Below are 22,747 nucleotides of genomic sequence, written 5' to 3'. Positions count from 1 at the left end.
AGTGACAACCCAGGATTGACTGTGGGATATTCTGCATCTTTAGTTTGACAGGGTGCAACAGTCCTGTGGCCATGCAGCCTTCGCAGTTGTCATTTATACCCCAGTCTGTGGCCACTCGGATGTTGTGGATATAAACAGAGACAGATCATGTGGGAGACTCTCCGCTCCAATGACACACAACCTCTTACAGCTGGAGCTAGAGGACACTTCGTAGCTTCCAGTGGAGTAGGAATGTTTGTATCACCTACGAGGCAGCGTGTCCTGTGTCCTTGAGCACTTCACCCAATTAAAAATGGTCAAATACACACTTGCTACTTGTCAAAAGTTGGCTCAGGTCACCACTGTCCAGCATCCAGCTTCTCAAAGACTTAAAAAAATACTCTTGACCAAGAAAATTCAGAGATGAGAGTGCAACATTTGGGCTTTGTGCGATATTGGGAATGAAGTAGGTGTCTCTGGAGGGAGTTGGATGCTCATTATTTGGAGAGCTTCCACGTTGGTCATTAGGAAACATCTCTCCAGAAGCAGATCTGAGCTGCTGGTTTGTGATTGTGCAAAAAGTGCCTTGATCCACTCAGAACTAGGGTGTCCCTGGCTGGGCTGGTACCTGCTTAAGGAGGAATAAAAGCAGTGGTCTGGTGTCAGGAACTGCCTTGTTGAGGGGGGCTAGGGGCCCACCCCAAGAGGAAGGAGGCCAAGGACCTTCTTAGCTCAATGTGCCGCTCCTAAAAGATGTTCTTACCATGAGACTATGGACATGAGGCTACAGAAGAGCCACTACCAGCTATTCTAGTGAAATCCAACTGGAGAAGGAGCCTGATCCTATCACTCAATCACATTTCCCTTGTGTGCCCAACTTAAAGTATTAATTAGTCCTTACCTATTGTTTCTAACTGTGTCTTCAAAAAAGCAGGCCAGGGAGGGAAGATCGCAGTGTAAAGACTCTCCTGTGAAATTCCCACAATATCGAGGAGTTCAGCCATGATTCCTTGGTATACACCAGAATCACCTCTTGCCCCTACAGCACTACAGACTATTAGATTCCACATGGAGAAGGGATTCCCTGCCAGCCACCCAAATACTCCTCAGGAGCAAAGCTGGACCTTCACAGCTCTTTTGGGTGGCAATATTGAATTGTATCTTAGACAGCAATGTTTTGGGTAAACTGGTTGCTATTGTCAGGAGCCGTGGGCACACCTCTGAGCCAGGTCTGTCCTAAGTAGTAAAACAGTATATAGAGAGACAGAAATGGTAAAGTCCTGTGCTGTGCTGTTGTGCAGCACACTGCAATACTGTTAATTAATCTTGGTTAGTTTGATGTCCAGTTTTTCTGACATGGGTTTTTATCTAATCTTGCAGAATTCTAAAACTCTGCCTTTTTTCTTTTTATGTGCAAGTACATTTAGAAGAGATTTTCATAATTTCTTTGTGTCCAGCTTCTCTAATAAGGTTGGACAGATTCTCACAGTTTCTTTTGCTAATATGATTCCTGGCAAATAGAGCAGAAGGTTCAGGAGAACAAAAGAAGTGATCTAATTTTAGTAATGGTGCAGACTGAGTCTGTCATTTTTCTCTCTCTTTTATCCTGCTACCCTTTCTGAATGTCAGAACCTCTCCCAGCACTGCCTCTTTTCAGTTTGAATTGAATTCTTGTTCCTCGTCAAGGACTGGGCATGATGAGTTTTTAGATACTCCTCTGAACAGACACTGAGTATTTGAGAAGCTGATCAGTGAAATTCTGACTTGTCACAGGTAATTTGCTAAGAATGAACCACTTCCACTGAAGCTTTTTTGCAGATTAGAAACTCTCATATCTGAAATTTCACTTAATATGTATGTCATATTTCTATTCTCCATTTTAGATCTTAAATCGAAGTGTGAGTCTATTGCAGTATAAAGACAGTAAAGGAATTTGGTTTCTGAAAGACAAAGAAGGTTGCATTTAGTGCAATAGATCTGCTCAGTTTGTGAGGTGCTCAGACCTTGATCCAGTGAAGGTCTTTAGCTTGTGCATAGTTCAAGTGTGAGAATTTCCATAGAAGCCTTAACATAAAACGTATTCTGTCAAAGGCAATGGAAATACAAGCATGTTTTAAATTAAATATATGCTTACAAACTTTGCTAGATTTGGATCTTGCAGAATTGTTCTTGTGAACAGTAATTATACTTGTCTTAGTCAGCCTTTATGCTTGTGCTCCTGTTTTGGATGTGAGAAATAAACAGGCTGTGTATGCAATTGGGAGGATGGCAATTATAGACATCTGATGTGCAGAACTGGACAAGAAAGCAAAGAGTAAAGAATAACATGGTTTGAAGTGAAAATTGCTTAAGCTGTAACAAAATGCAGAGGACGTCCTTTGTTGGATGTTTATTGATTGTGCTACAAAAACACCAGTGTGATTAGGAATAAATTATAGTTCAACATTTTGGAGACATAGTACATAACAAAATGAAAAATAAAGCCAGCCTAAAGATTAATTTTGTTCCTGAGCAGGTCTATGTAATTAACCATGGCAAACATGATTAAAAATGTGCAATCATTTTTCAAAATAAATAATTCCTCAGCATCTAGCTCCAGTTTGTTTCATTTCATGTCATCTATATAGAAGGGGGCAGACAAGCATTGCAACTGAATCTGTGAAACATACAGCCTTATGATGCTTGATGTAACAGACCACACTGCTAGATCTAAAAAGGGGATTTGGAATACACTGGATGTACTTTAAAATAGTATTTTCATCTGCCTTTGCAGATGAAATAATTACGTATACCTTCTTCCCTAACTTACATGATGGACTTAAAAACTAGGCTGAACGATTTTGAGATGTGAGGAATGTTGCTTCTCAGTTTGTGTCTTTCGGAATTATGTTTACATTGCTTTTTCTGAAATCATCAGGCCTGAAAAAAAAAAGAAAGCTTAAATTTATTCCAGGAACTGGACCTTAAAAGAGCCCTCTGCCAAAAGGGCAAAGCTGGCAATGAAATCTCCCTTATCACAATCAAACAGCTCATCATGTAACCAGGAAATGAAAGGGAAGGACCATTCTTTCTCCGTTCCTGTTTTCCATCCATGAAGAAGCATGAAGTTCCACCAAGAAGCTCAGCTGCCAGCCTGCTCCTTCAGCAGTGCTCAATCTTGCTTATCCCTTACCTCTTCCTGCTCTGGTGCCTGGCTGTTACTCCCACTCCACCTACAGCCATAGAATAGGACAGTATTTCTGCTGAAATGAATGTTCATGAAATACTTCTCCAGGGGCTGGGTGGAAGACTAGAAATGAACAGGGGGATCTGGGGGCTGCTGACAGTTTTTCCCAGAGTATGAGAAGGCCAGCTCTTCCAGGCCTCTCTGTTGGGTGCTCTGGAACCATCTCCGTAGTTCCTTCCTATATCTGCCACTTGTTTGCCACAAGGTGATTTTCTGGCTGGGCTAAGGCATCCATACCCTTTTTGGTGCAGCAGATCTGGTGGCGCAGGCTCAATCCCCATTTCAGCCGGCCCCTCCCACTGCTATCACATGCAGCTCTTATCAGGGTGCTACTACTGTGGCTAACGAAGTCGAGATTTCTCGAGGCACATCAAGAAATCTGGCACCCAGCCCTCGGCTAGAGCTCAGATTCTGCAACAATAATGTTTATGTTGGCAGGCCATCGAACAGAAACTTGCGTCCTCTCCAGCTGACTGGTGTGATTCTAGCAATTAATTCAGCTTTTCCAGTCGCAGAAGTTTGTTGATACAGCTTGTGGCTCTTCCTGTGTCCAAACACATCAGTAACTTGGAAAAAAAACTGGCTCGGCAGTCACAGAATCACAGAAGTGTTGAGGTTGGAAGGGACCTTTGGAGGTTGTCTAGTCAAGCCCTGCTCGCAGCAGAATCAACGTACATCAGGTTTCTCAGGGCTGTGTCCTCTCAGATTTTGAGTATCTCCAAGGATGGAGACTCCACAACAACTCTGGGCAACCTTTTCAAGTGTTTGATTTCCTTCCCAGTATAAACTTCTCATATTTAAATGGAGTTTCCTCTATTGCAATGCACGTCCATTGCATTGCCTCTTGTCCTCTCACTGGGTACCACAGAGAAGAGTTGGTCTCTGTGTTCTAATTCCTTCCCACCATGGGTTTATATACATTGATATAATTCTCTGACCTTCCCCAGACTGAACAGTCCCAGCTCCTTCAGTCTTCAGATTCTTTTTGGTGGTGCCCAGCAACAGGACAAGGAGCAATGTCCATAAACTAAAGCATAAGAAGTTTAACCTCAACATGAGGAAGAACTTCTTACATTGATGGTGGCAGAACACTGGAACAAGCTGCCCAGAAAGGTCATGGATTCTCCCTCTCTGGAGATATTCCCAACCCACCTGGACACCTTCCTGTGTCACCTGCTCCAGGTGGCCCTGCCTTAGCAGTGGGGTTGGGCTTGATGATTTTCAGAGGTCCCTTCAACCTGAGTTATTCTGTGGTTCTGTGACTTTGCAATTCTCTGACTTGACGTTGAGGAGGTTGCTGTTTGCCATTTGGAAGTGTTTATAAATAAATGCTGGGGATAGAGCTGGAGGGATGGAAATTGAAGTATCTGAGGTTCCCACAAAACCCACACATCATTTTTTAACTCATGGCCCTCACACCTCTAAGACTTAATCATCATCCTGAGCTCTAGTGGCCATCAGAAGTCTGAAAAGAGGACAAAACCAATCGATACGAGGAGTACCTGTGTAAATCTATACAGAAACAAGAAACTGCAGTTATTTAATTCTCTGTGTTGTAATGTGAGTCCTAAAATGTTGTATTTGTAGCACTTCTGTTTAAATGACAGCAGTGCTGCCCCAAAATAAACATCTGTAAATGGAATCCTCTTGGTCATGAATGAACCACTTGTTTTCTGTACTTTTATATGACTGAAATTCGTGGTTTCCTTTGTATACTGGGTTTTTTTTCTGCATGGTTGTTCTTTCGAACAACAAGACCTCCCCATCTCTGCCCTCAGCTTACCAATGGTGAGAATGTAGAGCGTCCATCTGGTTTCCTGAGTACAGAGGATACAGCAAAATGCTGGTTGTGAAATGTCCCTGACTGGAATTGCTATCAGATTGCCAAATGTCCTGAATATGTCCAATTTGTTCTTTGCCTTTATCATGTTGCACGCTATTTTGGGGTAGAAGGACCTAAAGCCTAATAGAACTGAATTCCTGTTTTTTTCCTTTGCTTTTGCCTTTCACGTGGGACAGTCATTGATTCACAACATGGATTTACAGCCATTAGTGAAATGTGATACTTTGTGCTATATCTTGAATCCAGACTTTCCCGTCTATATTGGATGGCTCAGACAATGCACTGAAGACATTGAGAGCACAATCCTGGTTTCTGGAAAGTCAGTATGGAAGATACCTTTGTGCTGCCTGTATTTTCAAGCATTTGGAGATCAGGAAAATCCAGGCCTGTTCTTTCATCCACACTGAGGAATTTAAGCACATTCAGAACTCTCCAGCTACCTTTCTTTACCCAAACTCACTGAGTAATTTTTAACATTAACATAGTTTACTTTTTTTGTTTTACTTGTCCAGTTTGAAATGTGTTTGTTTTCTTTCAGGTTTTATACTGCAAAGTTATCAATAGCACCAAAAATTAGATTTGTCAAGAAAATGTGCAACTAGAATAACACCATTATAAAGGCGATGTAGCAGGGAAAAGAAGTAGAAATGTTGCTAAAATTAATTTCTGATTTTTACAATTAATCTGCTCACTCCTAATTTGACTGTTGGAGCAGGTTGGGGTAGAGGGTCTTCATGGCATGGTATTATGGATCATTTTGTGTTCATGGAGATTAGGGCAGCAGATTTTAACCCCTCAACTCCATTCCTTGTGTGGATGGATGTAGCCCAGTGCTTTGCCTGGGGCTGCCTTGCTCTCTGCATTCCCAGCAGGTGAAGTGCCCTGTGCTTCCTCTTCAGAATGCTTCAGTTTGGAGGGTGGAAAAATGGCTTTGAGTTTAAGATACTGGACTGAGATGCATCCAGGCTAAAATAGTAAAAAATTGTTTTCTTTAAACAAATGTGATTTCTTGTGACCTTCAGTAAATCTAACTTCAGCTTTCCCCCTGCAAATCAGGTACTGTCTGACTAAGTTGGTTGGATACCGGGTGGTAGGAGGGAAAATATAATTATTTATGAAAAAACCCAAATCCTGCTTCATGGACAGAGCTCATCCCTTATAAGTAGGTCAGAGTTGTTTTGGAAAGCATGGCTACAGTCACACAGCATGTAATAGGCCCTGTTAATGTTTCACACTTCCTCCCTCCCCTTTTAAAACTTCCATTTTGGAGTCAGATGAGTCACTACAATATGTTTTTTTCCCCTCTGCAGTTCGTACATTGTCCCGGCATCTTGGCAGCAGCGCTGGGAAGCTGCGCTGGTGAATCCAGGTCCCCCGGTCTCCGAAGGAAGCACCCCTGAACGGGTCCCTGGGATTAGGCAGGAAGCAGAGGTTTTAATGAAGTAGACTCCATTCTTCCAAGGGGTGAAGGGAGGTAAGGGAAGCTCCTGTTGCTTATGTGATTATTGCTAATTACTGTAATTGAACATCCTCATGACAGGAATATTTGGTGCCTGAGGTAAAGCTTGTTTGCTTCCATTCCTTTTTTTCAACTGGCTCGTGGTGCCCTCTCGAGGTTGGAGAGCAACCCTTTTTATTCCCTTTTTTACGGCAGCTGCAACACGAACTAGAAACACAGACCCTGGTGAGGAAGCTGAAAAATTGCTGTCCGCTGTGGAAAAAAAAATAAAGTTGCTATAAATCCATGCAAAATCAGTGGAGGTTTTTATTGCCATCTATAAAAGCATACCAGTCTCTTTGTTTCCATCTTTTCCATGAGATCAAGCACTTGAAAGGACACAGAAAGAACAGGGGATGCTCCTTTGCAGTGCCCCGAGGCCACAAAGGTGCATTTCCCTGGAGCATGAGCCAGCAGATCATACAAGGTTAAAGACTATTTCCATGAAGGAAGGGAGCATATTTCCCACGACGTGCTCTTGTGCCCTTGAGGCAAAGCACAAAATGCATCAGGAAATGCTGACGTGTTTGGATATTAATGTGGATTAGGAAACTTGATACATGAGGAAAGCTGACCTTAGGGCTCAAGTCAAACAGAGGGAATTCTTCTTGTGAGGGAGGTCTGTGGATGAGGTGCTGGTCCCTCCTGGCCGGAGGAACCCAAATGTGGATGTCATCACCACATCACTGTGAAGGACTGCAAACAGTTGATTTCTTTTTAAATGTGACTATTAGATGTGTGGTCTTGAAATACATCTTTCCAGGTGGCAGGAGATAGTTCTTCCAAAAATGCTTCATCTTAAATTCCTCAAGGAGAAAGGACTGGTGATACACTGGGTCTTGAAAAGGCAGTGAATTAATTAGCTTCGGCCTGGGCTGGGATAGAGTTGATGCTGAATGTTTGGGGCAAGGACATCCAGTTTGAGAGATGAGCAAACTATGGTGCTGATTTATTTAAAATACTCTTTTTCTAAGCATCTCTGCTATTCATAGATAACTTTTGATGGGGATAAATGTAAACAAATGCTGAACAATGTGCTGGATCTGAAGGCATAAATCCTCTCCACAGAGCTGCAAATTGAAGACTCAAGGCTGTGGTTGTGTTGAAAAGGGACTTTTGGGCTCAACAAGGAGTAAGATGTTAATAAAACCTTTGTTCACTGTTACAATAGGGAACAGCTAAGCGTGGTTTGGGGTTTCTGCCAAGTTAACCCTGACTTATTCCCATTGCCTCAAATACCACTAAGAAACCTCTTAACATCTTATTAAAGAACAAAAACCAGTCAATACTCTTCATTTTAAATATGGTATTTAAAGAAAAAGCTTTCATTTTTAAAACATCATTTATTTCCTTTCTCTGTTGCTAGACTAGGGGTTTTGAAGAAATTTCACATTTTATGTGGCATTTATTTTCTTGTTGCAGAGAAAAAAAAATTAACTTAAACGGTCTGAAACTAGCACAGTCTTTAATATTAATGGAGTTTTATTTTCTTTAAGGTGAAATTTCAAGTGCTCTGAGTCAGCCCAAATACATGCTAACCTGGCTTGTTTTGTTATTTCCTTCCCTGTGGTCTGTTGGGCTCTGTCCATCTGTGGTTTCTCCCCCTGTTGTTGTCAGCTCCTTGAGGCAGGAACCATGAGCAGCACATTCAGACCCAGGACTGGAGAGAATTGCTGTGGCAATTGGAATAATAACAACAAAAAGCCACGGAAAAATAAGACAATGTTAAATAATTATTTCCACTTTTTATTTCTCCAGCAAAGAAGGGCAAAAGGGAGCTGGCTTCTGTCTGCAGTCCTGCCTTTCATTTGCAACTGTGTGTTAAGGAATCAGAGGCCTTTCAAAACATGGTTTTGTAAACTTTGGGTGAGTATGAGGTGGAGGGAGGTGTTGGTTTAGGGGCATCTCCACGAGGACCTGATGGTGGTATGATGACATTATAGTATTATCTTGACAAAAGGGAAGAAGTGAAGGAGAGAGGTGTCAGGTGTGCCTGGGTACCCTCTATCAGGTCAGGATGTCTAAGCATCAGGGTCACACAGGTCCCGTGGTGTGTAAAATCAGGCTGGCAGAATATGTTGGAGTGACAATCACATTCCCTCCTGCTCTCATACTTTCCTCTGCTCTCCTCTGTGCTGCCCCATCATCTAAGGAAAGGTGGCATCTTTATTCTGGTAGAATTAACTAATCAAACTATGCTGTTGGTGATTTCAATTATGAATGTTCCCTCCCATTCCTAAAATGTTTTCACTTGTTTTCTTGGCAGGACCTTGAGGATCTCTCCTGAGATGCTCACATAGATATGCACAGAATGAATAGTTTATCTCCACCTCCTGCTGACTTCCATGAATAATTTGATGTAAAAAGCTAAGTTGGACTTCCGCTGTGTCGGATAACTTGGGAATACCAGCTTCTAATATTCCAGCCACAGACAGAAACAGTTTTAGAGGACAAAGTGGCCTCTCTGGATTCCACTTATTTCAAATACCTGACCTTTCCCTCCTTCCCTAACCAGGCTCCTTTGGGCTTCCCAAAAAATGAGGGAGGCTCTAGGGGCTTCCAGCTGACAGAACATCCCTTGTGAATGAAAGCTCTTTGTGTAGACAGAGAAGACATAGTGGGACATACAACCATGATTTTTACAGTTTCTTGTTTGCCTCCCCAGCTGTATACCAGAAAATCCTGTAGTCACTCCTGAAGTTCAGCAGCTCATTTTATGGAGTGCATTTTGCTGCCCAGCCTCACTGAAGGCAAACAGAATTGCTTATCTGAGTAATGTCACACGTGTGCCTAAATGATTGCAAGAGATTGAAAGGAACTGGGAGTAGAAATAATAGCACTACTTCATCTCTCACAGAGCACCGCCAACAAAATAATGAAGCCATGTGAATAAAGAACCAACATAATAATCAAGCTCTAACCATTTTTGGAAAATTAGCACTTCTTCCATAACAGTCATGGCTGCTGGGAAAATGGTGCAAAATATTAACTGTCAGGTTAAGCACACCTTAATCAACATGTGCCAAGTCCAACTGATGTGTCCTCAAACCTGTTACTTAAGTACTTGTCAAGGCCCATTAAATACACAAAATTTTAAAGCCTAATAGCATAAAACACATAAATAACATAAAAGAGCCGTAATGGTTGAATGGGTGGGTGTTTAGCCCTTCTTGATTTAAAACAGGGAAGTGAAAAATGTTGGGGCCCTTGAAGGTGATTTTGAAGACGAGAAAGTGACTGTGCTACACAAACAGCAATCAGAGACAATTAAGAGAGCTGGGACAAGTGCCTCATTCTCCCTGCAGACTGCATGGGAAATTGCACTTTATATTTCAGTCTCATTGCATTTTCAAATAGGGCCCCCAGCTATGTAATTTTTCAAGTCCAACTCAAATCAAAAGATATTGGTTAAAATCTTCCTATTACTCCAGAAGTGAAAGGAATGATTGTCTATGCTGATGAGCCTGGAAGATTGTCTTGGAAAGAATTTGACAGTTTTGTCTCCTGGTCTCATTATAATGTTATTACTGCCCCTGAAGAAGGCTGACAGAGGCTGAATGCCAGCATGAGCACGAGGGTAGTTGAGGATGGCTCTGTGCTCCTGCAGATTTTGTGTTGTTTCTCTGCAGAAACAGCAGAGGAACTGCTCTATGCTGTGCATGTGTTTTCTCTTAAAGCTTAGTCTGATGAGGAATCTCAGCAAGACCCTATGTTAACAATAGAACAGAACACACTAGCAAGCTCAAAAAAACCCTCATAAAAATGGAAAGAATTAAAATAGGGAAATTTGGAAATAGTTATCCATGTCTAGTTATAACCCTGTCCATATACAGAAAGCACAACCCACCAGTGATACTTTTAAAAGAACTTTCTGTTAAGCATGGGAAGTGTTCCAGTATATGATTCAGAAATTTCCTGAAGTTCTGAGGTGGTCCCACTTTTTGCAGCCTTCTCCCGATAGATGGGAATACAATGAGCTTGCAGAGCTGTTGTAGCTGTTTTGGTTTGCCACAAAAGTGATGGTACCTGGGAATGAGCCCTGTCCTTGTCCCTGGCTCCTTAGGGGGACCCAGTGCTGGCCCAGCTGCTGCTGCTGCTCAGGCACAGGTTGGAGTGCAGAGGGAAGCAGGAGGACCCCACATCTGTCTGACTGCCATGGTGGTGCCCAACAAACCTTCCCTTAACCAGCCCTGACGCCTCTGCTCGCTGTCATGGAAGCTGTGAAATTGAGGAGCTCTGGTGCAACCATAGAAGTGGTGCAAGCTTTGCCTTAGAAAAATTTTCCCATGGATGTATCTGTGTCAATCTCATCTTACTGTTTTCTTTGCACAGGGCACTATTTTCTCTTAAAGATTTTAACTTAAGCTCCAAATAAGATGCTCCCCTTCCCCTGTTCCCCTCTGGTGTCAAAGGGATGAAGGCAGAGACTCTGGGTTGAGATAACAATTTACTGAAAACTTACAGCAATGGGATGAGAAACAAACAGCAACAGCAACAATATTTAAAAAACAGTGTGTACGAAAGGGTGATTTACACGCAAAGGGTGCTCCATTACCTCAGTGCAATTCCACGTGCCACTGAGACAAAGACAAAATAGCAGATGTTTCCACAGCCTGGGAGTTCCTTCAACACAGGGAGCTTTCTCCAGGCCTGTGATTTAAACTTCTATGTTTCACTATATAGCAATTGTCTGAGACATAAATTATAGTTACAGTGACAATCTGGCTCTTGCTGTCCTCAATCCAGAACATAAACTACTCAGATCTCAGAAAAAAAAAGCAATGCTTTGTTGCCTTGTGATGGTTGTAGAGCAAATAAGCCCACTGAAATTAAGAGGAATTTATAAAGGAAATAGCCTGCTTCTGAACCAGGGATTTTAGAAGTAATTATGAATTCTGATGGCCCCAAGAGGAAGCCTTTCACAGTGTGGGGTCAGAAAGAACCTCCAGCAAGATCATTTGCATATGGAACTATGCAAAAGAAAGAAAAATACTGCAAAAGCATGTTCTCTGCACCCAGAACTTTATCCCAGTCCCCAGAACTGCAATGGATAATGTCTCTAGTAGAAATTAATTTATTTTGGTGGGACTTCCTTGGAGCACAGTACTGCTCAAATGATGTTTGCAAATTTGGGTCCTGACCTGCTTGTTTTAAACCAGCTTTAGCAAAATTACATTTAGGGCAAGTTCTTGTCACAATAAGACCAAGGGGAGTTTTGTGATTGAGTTTTCATGCTATACAACAGTTACATTTTTTTACACATTCATGGACCTCAAGTATATAGCTCCTAGGTGGAAGAAATGCATTTATGTACATAAAAAATGATGTATATAAGAATACAATGCTGATTATTTTATTTTCACTGGTAGCTGTATGGCTCCGCATCAATATCGCTCTGTTGTTTTCTGAAACAGAGCCGAAAGGCCAACGGGAGTGATACACCAACCTGAGATAGCAGTCTAGCAAGGAAGGCAATGCTGTCACTGCAGAGGGACTTGGAACAGAAGAAGTGACACTTGCAGTTACTGAGGCTGTCAGTCCAAATCCGTGTTGTTTTGGTACCCTGGATAAAGATCCGGCCAACTTAAGAGCTGGCGACACGCCACGCAGACAGATGGACACAGTGGTGAGCAACAGAGACTGTGCTGGAGCATGAAGTGGGGGTTCTGAAGGCAGCATTCCTAGCTGGGAGACTCCAAACAGCTGGCCAGCCTGAATTTTTTAAAAACAATTCATGTTTTAGGAAATGCTGCAGTTTGTTTTGTTCTAGATGATGTTACACACTGAACAAACCGGAGATAGAGAGAGGTATTGTTATTTAATGTTCGTAATATGGCCTGAGCTGCACAAAGAGAAGGAAGTGAAAAGGGGGCATTCCCTCTGAGCCCTGGAGAGAGTGAGGATGAGAAATGAGAATAGAATTCCCGTGTGTTTCTGTGGCAGGGCAAAACAGATCCCACACAATTCTAGGCAGAGCAGCGGAGGGAGTGTCAAAGCTGCATGTTGGTAGTGGGGAGGAGAAATCTCAGCTTGGATTCAGAAGCTGGAATTCATCATAAACTCCCACTTCAGCCTTCCTCTCCCAAGAAGATCAGTGTCCAGTTAGAGGCCCAAGGGGACAATTCTTTTCTTGGGGAAAGGGTAGACATAGGATAACTTGAATTTTTATTACAAACTGAAAGCCAAAGGTGAAAATCAGATACCAGTGCATTTCTTTTTTTTTTAATAATATAGTTTAAAGGAGCTAATCTGAATTTAAATATCTAGGTTTAAGCAGTTTATATCCTTGCACTACAAACGTTAAACAGTTAAATTAAATTATTCAAGTGTAACTAAAAATTGGGTTGCTCTATTGGAATTTGAATGGATGGTCCTCACATGCATCAGCATCCCTTTGTCTTACAATATTTCATCCTTTCTGTTTGCAAAAGGGGAAGAGTTTTCCCAGGCAGATACTTTATCTGGACTGCACCATATTATGTTTTCGAACAATCAGTCCAAACTGCAGGTCAAACACCTCTTCTATTCCATTTTCTGTAACTGAGTCCTTCTTTATTTCAAATTCCTGGGTTGCCTCATGTCTTTTTGCCAGTGTGATGCATATTGGGCAATCGGGTCATTCCAGGTTGCTCTTGTTTGTGTTACTCTTGTGAACTCAGTTTAAGTTTAATCCTGAGAATCACAGACATAAAAGGCCAACACCAAAAAAAAAAAAAAAGAAAAAGAAAAAGAAAAAGATGATGCATCCAATGCAGTCAATATCATGTCCAGTCACAGAGTTAGAAGGGGACAGGATGAGTGAAGAGACTGATGAAGGGCAAAAGCTTCTAGTTTTTGGAATTGGTTTAGGTTTGATAAATTAGAAGACTATTATGAAGTAAGAGCACTGATTTATTGCTGGGTTCATCTCTTTGGGGCAACCCTTCTAGTGCCATCTCAGGACATTCCTCCATATTCCCTGGCCACTATAGTTCCCCCATAAAGGTAACATGCACAAAGGCTAGGTGGTGGTGTTGTATTCAGGATGTTTGGATCACCAGAGGCCCAAGACCACAGCTACCAGCAGAGACATTATCTAACTGTTGGCCTTATCTTGGCTGCAAAGATCAAGCACAGACCATTGTGCACCACCAGCAGAGACGACAAAGCCACCACCATGACCCCAGCTCTAAGTCGATGTTACAAAGGAGTGGATCAGGATTTAAGTCCACCTCGGTTTTTTTAAGGTCACTGATTCTCTTTAAAGAAACAAAATAACACACAGACTTGTGTGCACACAAACACACACACTTAATAATTAAAAGAATTAACACAGGAATTAGATTGTGTTGCAAACCAAGAGACTGTTGTTAAGTGGAAATTTGCCATATGCTCTCCAACACTAGACACAAAGAAGAACCATTTTACCACTTAAACCTCTTTTTTGCTGTAGAATTGGAATGCCCAGTGCTGTCAATTGGCTCGTTTAAAGAGCATTAATATTTGTTGTGGGGTCTGTATATCAAGGATATCAAGGTTACTTAGAAGAAGTTTTTGGGAACTCTTTCTCTCAGGCTGCTGAGCTTTTATTTTGAGGAGAAAGTAACATAAATAATAAAACACAGAGGTGCCAGTGGGCTTAGTGTAAAGAAGACTTGGAGGTTTATATTTCTTTCCCTTTTTTTTTTTAAACAGTCCAATTATGTACCACGTAGCAGCAACTGGGCTAACACCAGCCATATGATGGAATAGCTTGTAATCTGGTTGTGGGTCTAATTCCATGAGACAGACTCCAAGTAGATGAGTTTTAAATCTCCTTAGAATTAAGAAGGGTTTGGCAACCAAATTAATTGTTTTGGAAAAATCCTGCTTTATGGATCATGAAGAGGATAAAAAAGGAAGAAACATGTCATCTGTAGTGGTTAGTCAGATGTTCTTTTGGAGTTACAACGATTTCCTCTCTAATTCCTCTTCTTGTTGACATTCCCGTTAAAAGAATAATGAGCACGATGTTCGTTGCCTTAGCGCTGCTCATCCCTGTGTACATTACGAAATCTTTGCATTAAGCCACCCAAATGGATTGACTCATACCGTGAGGCAGAGACTGAAAAAACAACTGCACTCAGCTGTGAGCACCCATAAAAGGCGCATATAAACTGATACAAGCGGCGATAATCGCCGGGACCCTGTACAGGAGTTTGTTTGAAAGCAGTGCTGGTGGGGCCCAGGCAGCTGGGAGAGTGCCTCGCTCTGCTTTAGCAGGGCTGAATTATTTTAAGTCTTTGGCTTGTTAATATTGATGCAGCTACCCTTTTACCGGGGAGGTTGTGATGCTTTGGAAAAATGTGTTCTATGCATTATTAACGCCATGTTTAAATAATGAGAGACAATTAAACGATCGCTGGGTGATAGTTTCCCAGGTGTATTCCTGTTTTATATATTTTGTCGATCTATACTGTATTCTCACAGAGGCTGTGTTAATTACCCTGTGCTTTTACAGTATTTTGGTAAAAGTAGGTGTGCAAATAAAGGTATTATTATTTCACAGGTGGCATAAAAGCAGCTTCATTAAGGAGCTTGGTACTAATAGTCCTTTAATACGGAAAGCCAGGAGATGATTCTTCACATGGTACATTAAACAGTGAAATATGCCAATTTTGACTTGATTTCTATGCTGCTAAACTACCCCACATTCATTTGCTTCAGCTTTAAGCCCTTCCATTCTCATATTCTCTAGCCCTGGTTACAGAATTGCAGCTTGCTTTTCACCTATCTCCTAACAGTTTAAACGTGGATGTCTGGGTCCAGCCCATTGTTCCAATTGTATATAGTTTAAAAAGCTCTGCAGTATTTTACTCTTTCCATTATATCTTGGCTTCCCTGAGCGCTCTGCTCGCTGCATTTTGCTTGTACTGGCTCTGTTTTCTAAACCCATTTATGGCTTTTTTTTCTGTACACACTTGTTCATTGGGGAGCTTAAATTGACTTCTCTCCATTCTGTTTCCTTAACTAAAAACGCACCATTAAGGTTGATTGAAGTCTTTTGAAAACACTTCATAAAAAATGAAAGGCCACAAGAAATTAGGCTACCAGTGTTTGCAAATACCTGTTTCCAGCCAAATTGGTGGGAAGGAATAAGAACTGAAATTTAAAAATGCTACTGATATGTATTTGGCTGCTGGTTATTTTTATAAGAATTAAAAAAGTGTGTGTAAAACATTTTGAGTAATAAAATACTGAGACGTTAACAAAATGTGCCAGAGAGTCGCTTGTTGTTGCAGAAAGCCTTTTCCCCAAAAAAACATCAGGCACAATTCTGAGGACAGAAAATGACAGAATGAGCAGAGGTATCTGGATCAGTTGTTTTCATGATTTTCTGTTTTAAGAAACATCTTTTAATTGTTTCTCTTCAGAGAGTACTGAAAACTCTTTAAGAGTAACATTTGAACCATGGAATAATATATCTATCAGGAATAGGAGGAGTTAATAATAAATTGCTTTATAAATGGGGAAAAAAGTTTAATTAAATCAGTGAAACTTTGAGTGCCTTTCAGAACAAAAACATCTGTGCAGAGGTTGAGGATATTAAGTATGTTTTACATTATGTACACGTATCCTTAATGAACAAAGCAGCCTCATTTCACAAATCCCCCACCAGGAATCAGGGAAGTCATTCTGAGCAGCGTGCTGAATTGTCAAGGAAACTTTTATGGACATATGGAAATGCATCTGCTTTAAAAAGAGAAATATCAAGAGGGATTTGCACAAAGTTAAAAGCAAGGCAAGTGCTTTAGAATCAAAAGTGATTACATTGAAAATGGCAGCTTGCTTGTCAGAGCAGCTGAAACGGCTCCTCACCAAACAAAATACTAATCATTCCAGCTGTTTCCAGGCTCTCCTAATACTGCTGCTTATCGTTAAAAAGATGTACTTTATAGAAATGTGGAAAGCTCTGAAAGAAAAATCATTTGATTTTGGTTTATTTTTAGATTTTTTTTCAGACAGCTGCCAAACTTATTTTATTTACAAGACGTATTGCTTCTATGGCTTTTTCTCTTTTTCAGAAATATAAATATTCATTCTGACAGTCATCTCACTAAGTGGAGACATCTAAAATGCAGAAGACTTTCAGTATAAGACTTACGTTGCAGAATAGGAGCAAAAATCTGCATAGGGTGAGTTTTACAGTTTTAATAGAGTTTTGGTTTTTTTAAAAATAAACCTTAATATGGAAAAAACCCACACCTTTTGAGCCCCAAAATCAAACTCAGGTTTGAATTCAGGATCAAACAAAGTCATAAATTACAGCTGTTCCCAGACTTTGCCCTTAATAATATGATGAATTTAAGACTTTTTTTCCTTTTTGTTTTATAAAGGCAATGGAATCAACCTGCCAGGCCTTGGCTGCAGTGGTGTTTGAAGGTGTACGTGAGCACAGACTGCAGACTGCATCCCATGCTTTAAGAATTCTCCCCTTAATGGAGGAAGAGAGCAGTGAGATCAACAAGCAAAGTAGCTGAGTACAAGGAGGCCATGCAGCAGCGCTGAGTTCTGCTGCAAAGCTACAAGGAAACCCTGTCAGCTTCCATCCCATTAAACGAGCCAGGAGCTATGTGTTGGACTCACTGGGACTACCAGCAAACCCCTCCCAAGCTGTCTGCTGGCTCTTGCTCACATCCTCTATCAATTATTCAGTTCCTTTTATGCAAATAATGTTTCATGGAAGCAATAGAGATTCATAATGGGGAGAAGAGTAACATCCATTTAGGAGAATTAAATGGTAGATGAAAAGCGTGACACTTTGCAGGCAAAAGCTATTGAAGTGGTGCAGTACCAGGACTCTTCAAATGCATGCACAGATGGGGAGAGTCAAAGTTTTGGTTGCTTTTTTTGACAATCAGCTCTATAGAAGATTAAGTAAGGTGGGAATAGACACACACTGCAGCATCCCCAGTTCTGCCCAGGGGACAGAGAAATGAGGCCTCTGTAGCAGACCTGTCGGTGCTCTGCAGCAGACCTGTCGGTGCTCTGCAGGCTCTAAGCTCTCATTTTGTGTCTTACAGAGGATCTGTGCAGCAAGCCAGGATGCCAGTGTGTCTGTACTACAGAGAGGCTTCACTGCTCTTTAGAGTCAGGAGTCACAGAAACCAAGGGCCTTTCCTGCGTTCTTTTATCAGGCAAAACATTGGTTTCAAAGCATAGATGGGATCAAAACTCTGCTGTAGCCCCATTACACTTCACAGGGCCAAACTCAGTCCTACTTCCTTCTGAGATTCTTCCCACAGAAGAGATTGGTGAGTAAATGCAGACAATCCTGGGCGCATCCAGCCAAAGAACCGACCGTGCCTCTGTTGCAAGCCTTTAAATCCTTGTCTGGGATTTTACTTGAAGGTTTATCCCTCGTCTTGTCAGTCAGCTCATGGTGGTTTTCCTGCTGAACTGTCTGTGGGCTGTTTGGCCACTTATGTCTGGGTCTGCACTGTCAAGTTCGGAAGTGGTGGTACCCCACTAATGCTGCCACACTGCAAAGGCTGTGGTGGAGCTGCCTGTCCTGAACACAAACAGATCAGTGGTGGTGAGAACACATCTGTCATCCTGGGTGCTCCAACATTAGTTAAAGAATCTTATAATAATGTTGAATTTTGTACCAGAAAACCAGTGTTTGATAAGGCAGAAGCACAGAAATAGGACCACAGCCTCAAGGCTTCTGTTGGTGTCCTGTTGCCCTTTGCTGCACTGCTACTCTTTGTGTGCAGGGAGTGTGAATCAAAAGCAAACAAAATGTTATTAAAACACAGAATCATAGAACCATTTAGGTTGAAAAGACCTTTAAGACCATCAAGTCCAGCCATTAACCCAGCTCTGTCAAGTCCACCATGTCCCTTCTTTCAATCTTTCAGCTTAATTTGGGAGACAACAGCCAACTGCTAAGGAAGTTCTCACATCTTCTGAATTTCCTGGAACACACATGCAAGATCCAGTGTTGTAGCTGTGTCTTCTAGATATAAAGACATCTCTTCTAAAAGCTTTGTAATGCAAGTGCCCTGTATATTTATGGTGTTTCAGCATTTAACTATCTTTAATGACACTGTTTTTCAAAATGGAAATTTTTTGCTAAACCGGGAGAGACAGAAAGTGTGTTTTAATGGAGTGCAGTTAGCCTCCAAAAGCGAAAGAGGCTTCCATTATAAAATTCTGCACTTAAAGGAGCCCTGGCTATAGGCAGAGATGGAAAATTGAAAGAGTATTATGCATGATAGAAAAGTTCAAGAGAATTAAAGCATAGATAAATTCAGAGAATCAAAAAGAAGCCAAGCTTCTTTACAGGAGGTACAGGTGTACTTCTGATTTCATGTTTACCACACTGTGCTTTTGCAGCCCAAGGAGATGGAAGCTCTTCCCCTGTAACAGGCAGTGCTCTCCCTCTCAGGAGGAGGCAGCAGGCCATTGAAACTCCGTGACCTCGGGAAACTTTGGCTGCCTTAAGGCACAGGATAATTCTTCTCAAGATGATACAAGGGTCTTTCTGTAGGGTTCAGAATTACACACAGAGCACAACAGCAAAACGCCACTCTGAGAAATCTCTGCACAGAACTGAACTCACTCAGCCCTTTCCTCTCCCCTTATCCTGCTTAAGGCTGATTGTTAAGTCCTGCCTTAAAATCCAGTTGTTACCTGTGTGGGGCTGGAAGTGCCCTTGACAGAGATCAGTAACACAAAGCCACGGGTACCAAATGCTGCACGAGCAGTTCTACTCTTCTTTTTCCTCCACACAGTATTTTTGAACCTGTTCACTCATAAGGGACTGTATTCTGTTGTTTTTTGTTGTTCCTCTGCTTACTTCAGTTACATTTGTGTTTCTCTCCCCTTCAGGCTCCCTTTAGAGGCACAAACTGTGTTCCCACCCTTCTGGCTCAGAGAACACCTGAAAACTGCTGCCAGGTGAGAGCCAGGCAGTGACCTGTGTGATTCAAGTTTTCTGTACCCAAACCAACCCAAAATTTCAAGAATGGGACCAAAATCTTTGATTTATCCCGGTGCAAATCTGTCACAACGCAGCTGAAGTGTGTCAGCGCTTGTTCCCCAGTGCACTCCGAGCATGTATTGGTAGCCCCGATGTGGAAATTCAGCGGTACAACAAAGACACCTCGTGGCTGCCCTGCAAACCACACACAGACAAAGGGCTCGCCAGCCAGGAGGGGGATGTCTGCTCTGGTGGCAATTTTCACGCTTACCCCGACGGCTACTTAAAAGTATAGTTAATACCAACCCCTCTTTCATATCAACTCGGAGGAACAAAAAATGATACTCATCAGTTGAATACATTATATTAATAATGAAGAATAAATAATGTACTTAATAGAAATGTGATGTTCGATTCTGAATTAAGCATAGGAACTCAGATTATTAGGTAAAAAAATAACTCTTAAAAATTCTATTCGATAATTTAATTTGATCTGATATGTGAAGTGAATGCTGTGAAAAATTCATCAAGTCTAGAAGTAAGCTCCTGTATTATAGTTCTCTAAAGTCTTCTAAGAACTTTAATTTCATAGTGACATGGTAAATTATCAACATTTGCTTTTAAACTACTTACAATTCTGTTAAAATTCAGCAGGTACATGTTTATAGTTTTTTATACCAGTATCTATTTAAAACCCCTATATAATCCTATATGCGGTACCCCAAACACTTTTTTTTAAAAAATATAATATGAAAAGTGAAACGTATTTTTTTTTAAATAGATAGAATAATAAAGTCCATAATTACATTCAGATGTAGTTTCATTGTTACCCCTGGCATCAGTTCTCACAAACAGATTTGTGAGTAAAGCTCTACAGACACAGTAAGCCCATTTATTTTAACAAAGTGGCAAGATTGTCTGATTAAACTATTTCTGAACAGCAAAACAAAATCTTGCACAGTGAGTGTACCAGCATAAAACCTTGAGCTAATGTGTACTGATGTTTTATTTCCTTCCTCATCTTTGCATGAAAGTTCATTGTATCATAACCAGTTCAGTAAAAAAGAAGAATAATTAAGTCAGATCATGAAGCTCTTGGAAAGTAGACCAACCACTAGGTAGTAAATTTGGAGAGATCAGATTCTACCCTCCATTTTTTCTGGTTCAAATCTGAAGAAATCATATTAAATCAGACTTACTATAAACTAAATTCTGAGATTTTATTGATTTTTCTACCAGGGTGAGTGAAAACAAACCAAAGGCATCTCTGAGTCCCACGGGCATTCTGCATATGTGGAAATGGTTGCTTCACTGAATTAAATAATTTCTTTACATAATTGATATTTCATATTCATTATACATTCACGATCACTGTATTAAAATGAAAGTACAAGTGCCCAAACACTCCCTTTGGTAACACCACTTAAGTCTGTGGAAAAATGCTCAGAATAATATTTTTCCCCCAGAATTTCTCTTCTTTTTGCAGTTCTTTTGACCCTTAGGTTTGATTTAGCTGGGGAGGCTAGAAACAACTCCACATTAGACCACAGAAACTTTGTTTTAAAAATATCTATTAATTTAGAGGAGTAATAATTACAATAATACATATTTAATACATTAGTAACATGACATTCAGTCCTACCAGGTACCCCCATGACAAGAACTTTGTTATGTTCCCTTCATGGATGAAAGTAGGAATTTGTTAGTTAACTTTGAGTTTTACTGCTAATACAGACAAGCCAAGGTTTCACCTTTTACTTCAGTACATCCCTCTACATGCATCATTAGAACTTTGTTTTAGAAAGAAGAGTCTATTTACAAAGAAGATGAAACACTGAATTTGCTTCCCTAAAACAGGTGATTCAGGAAAAAAAAGCAGAGGAATGTGCCATTAGCGGTTCATGAGCATCCTGTTGCATCTTTTAGCTCCAACTTAACTTGTTGATTTCTCTGGTTAATACGAAAGCTTTTAGCCCTGTTCCACTTGTGATACCATGAAACCAGCACTGTACTAGGGCACACCTGTCCTAGAAGTGCACCTGAAGGACCCTCTGAGATAATAACACATTATCTCATTATCCCTCTCCTCTACAGGCAGCTGGTGGATGGAGTGAACTCCAAACCTACTGCCTGGTGCCATCAAAGGATAAAATCCCAACAGTCTTAAAACACAGGTGTTTCCACTTGAGTCCAAATTATCCTTTTAAAATCCTCTTCTATTTTTTGCTAGAATATCCTCTCTGCTGAAATATAATTTACAAACTAAATATTTAAAACCAGACAAAATGAAGTCTGGAAGTTCTTAATATTCAGAAAGGCAGACAAATGTGATGCTCCCTTTTAAGTTGGGGACTGTAAAGGAGACTCCAGTTGTAAAACAAAGTTTTTTTGCTTATTAAGCAAGGATCCAGACTCCTGTTGTACATTAAACAGTGCATGCCTCTGTATATTAAAGAGCTCATTACCATCTCTCTAATAGAATGGGAAAATTCAAGCATTTGTTACTTTTTGAAGTACAGTGAGGTGAAACTGTCTTTTAAGAGCTTTGCTTTCCTATGTGGGTTGTTTCTTTTGATCACAGCAAAGGAGAATACACACTTTAAACTGTCAAGGGAAATCTATGTGTTATACATAGAATTCACTTGCATTAATTATCTTGCTGTAAATTTAAGTTGCTAATTAAAAGTCATGCACAAGTGTTATGATTAATTAGGTGACACACAAAGTGAGGACAAAAATTCAGTAAATGACACCAAAGAATAAGGGAAAAATGCATCGGTTCATATGGTTTTTGGGGATGGAATGCAACTACAATTTTATCTTAAATGATTACTTTTGTCTTCCTGCTTTGATGCATCAGTGAATCTTCCTTGAAATTCAAAAAATAAGTGCTGATTAAAGACAGATCCAGCAAACAGAAACAATGAAGAGTGTTGATCAACAGCATTCTTGTTTCATTTTTATTTAAGGGTTGCGTGAAGGATTTCTCACTTTTAATAAATTTTAAATAGGAATTAATAAGGAAATATCAGTAACAATTGTAAAATACTAAAAGATGCTACAAATACCATGTCAGTTAAAAAATTTAGGGGAGATAACACTTCAAACAGATCTAGCCACAGTAAGGTAAGATTTGGGCTGTCAAGACACCTGAATAGCTTTATCTCTGACTAAAAAGATGTCATGAGGGGAAAGATTTAAAAAAAGGTCTCAACTGCCCTAAAACATCACTTCATCTGGTGTGGGATGTAATTTGTG

At 40.7% G+C, this 22,747-nt stretch overlaps 1 long non-coding RNA gene across 3 annotated transcripts; it reads left to right on the top strand.

The window, feature by feature from the left end:
* The first annotated feature begins 1,591 nt into the window (after positions 1-1,591).
* On the top strand, positions 1,592-22,435 carry LOC109143726. 3 transcript variants are annotated; one of them, XR_002044080.3, is made up of 7 exons: positions 1,592-1,752; positions 6,359-6,522; positions 8,305-8,412; positions 11,961-12,172; positions 16,590-16,700; positions 16,902-17,819; positions 19,399-22,435. It is a non-coding gene; the product is annotated as an uncharacterized LOC109143726 (long non-coding RNA). The 3 variants fall into 3 exon arrangements; XR_002044072.3 differs by having other exon boundaries at positions 16,902-22,435; XR_002044089.3 differs by lacking the exon at positions 11,961-12,172 and having other exon boundaries at positions 16,902-22,435.
* The last annotated feature ends 312 nt before the right edge of the window (positions 22,436-22,747 follow it).

The sequence above is a fragment of the Corvus cornix genome, chromosome 5, assembly GCF_000738735.6.
Source record: "Corvus cornix cornix isolate S_Up_H32 chromosome 5, ASM73873v5, whole genome shotgun sequence".
Classification (NCBI taxonomy): Eukaryota; Metazoa; Chordata; class Aves; order Passeriformes; family Corvidae; genus Corvus; species Corvus cornix.
Note: the sequence above shows the minus strand (reverse complement) of the source record. Positions and strands in the feature narration are given on the sequence as shown.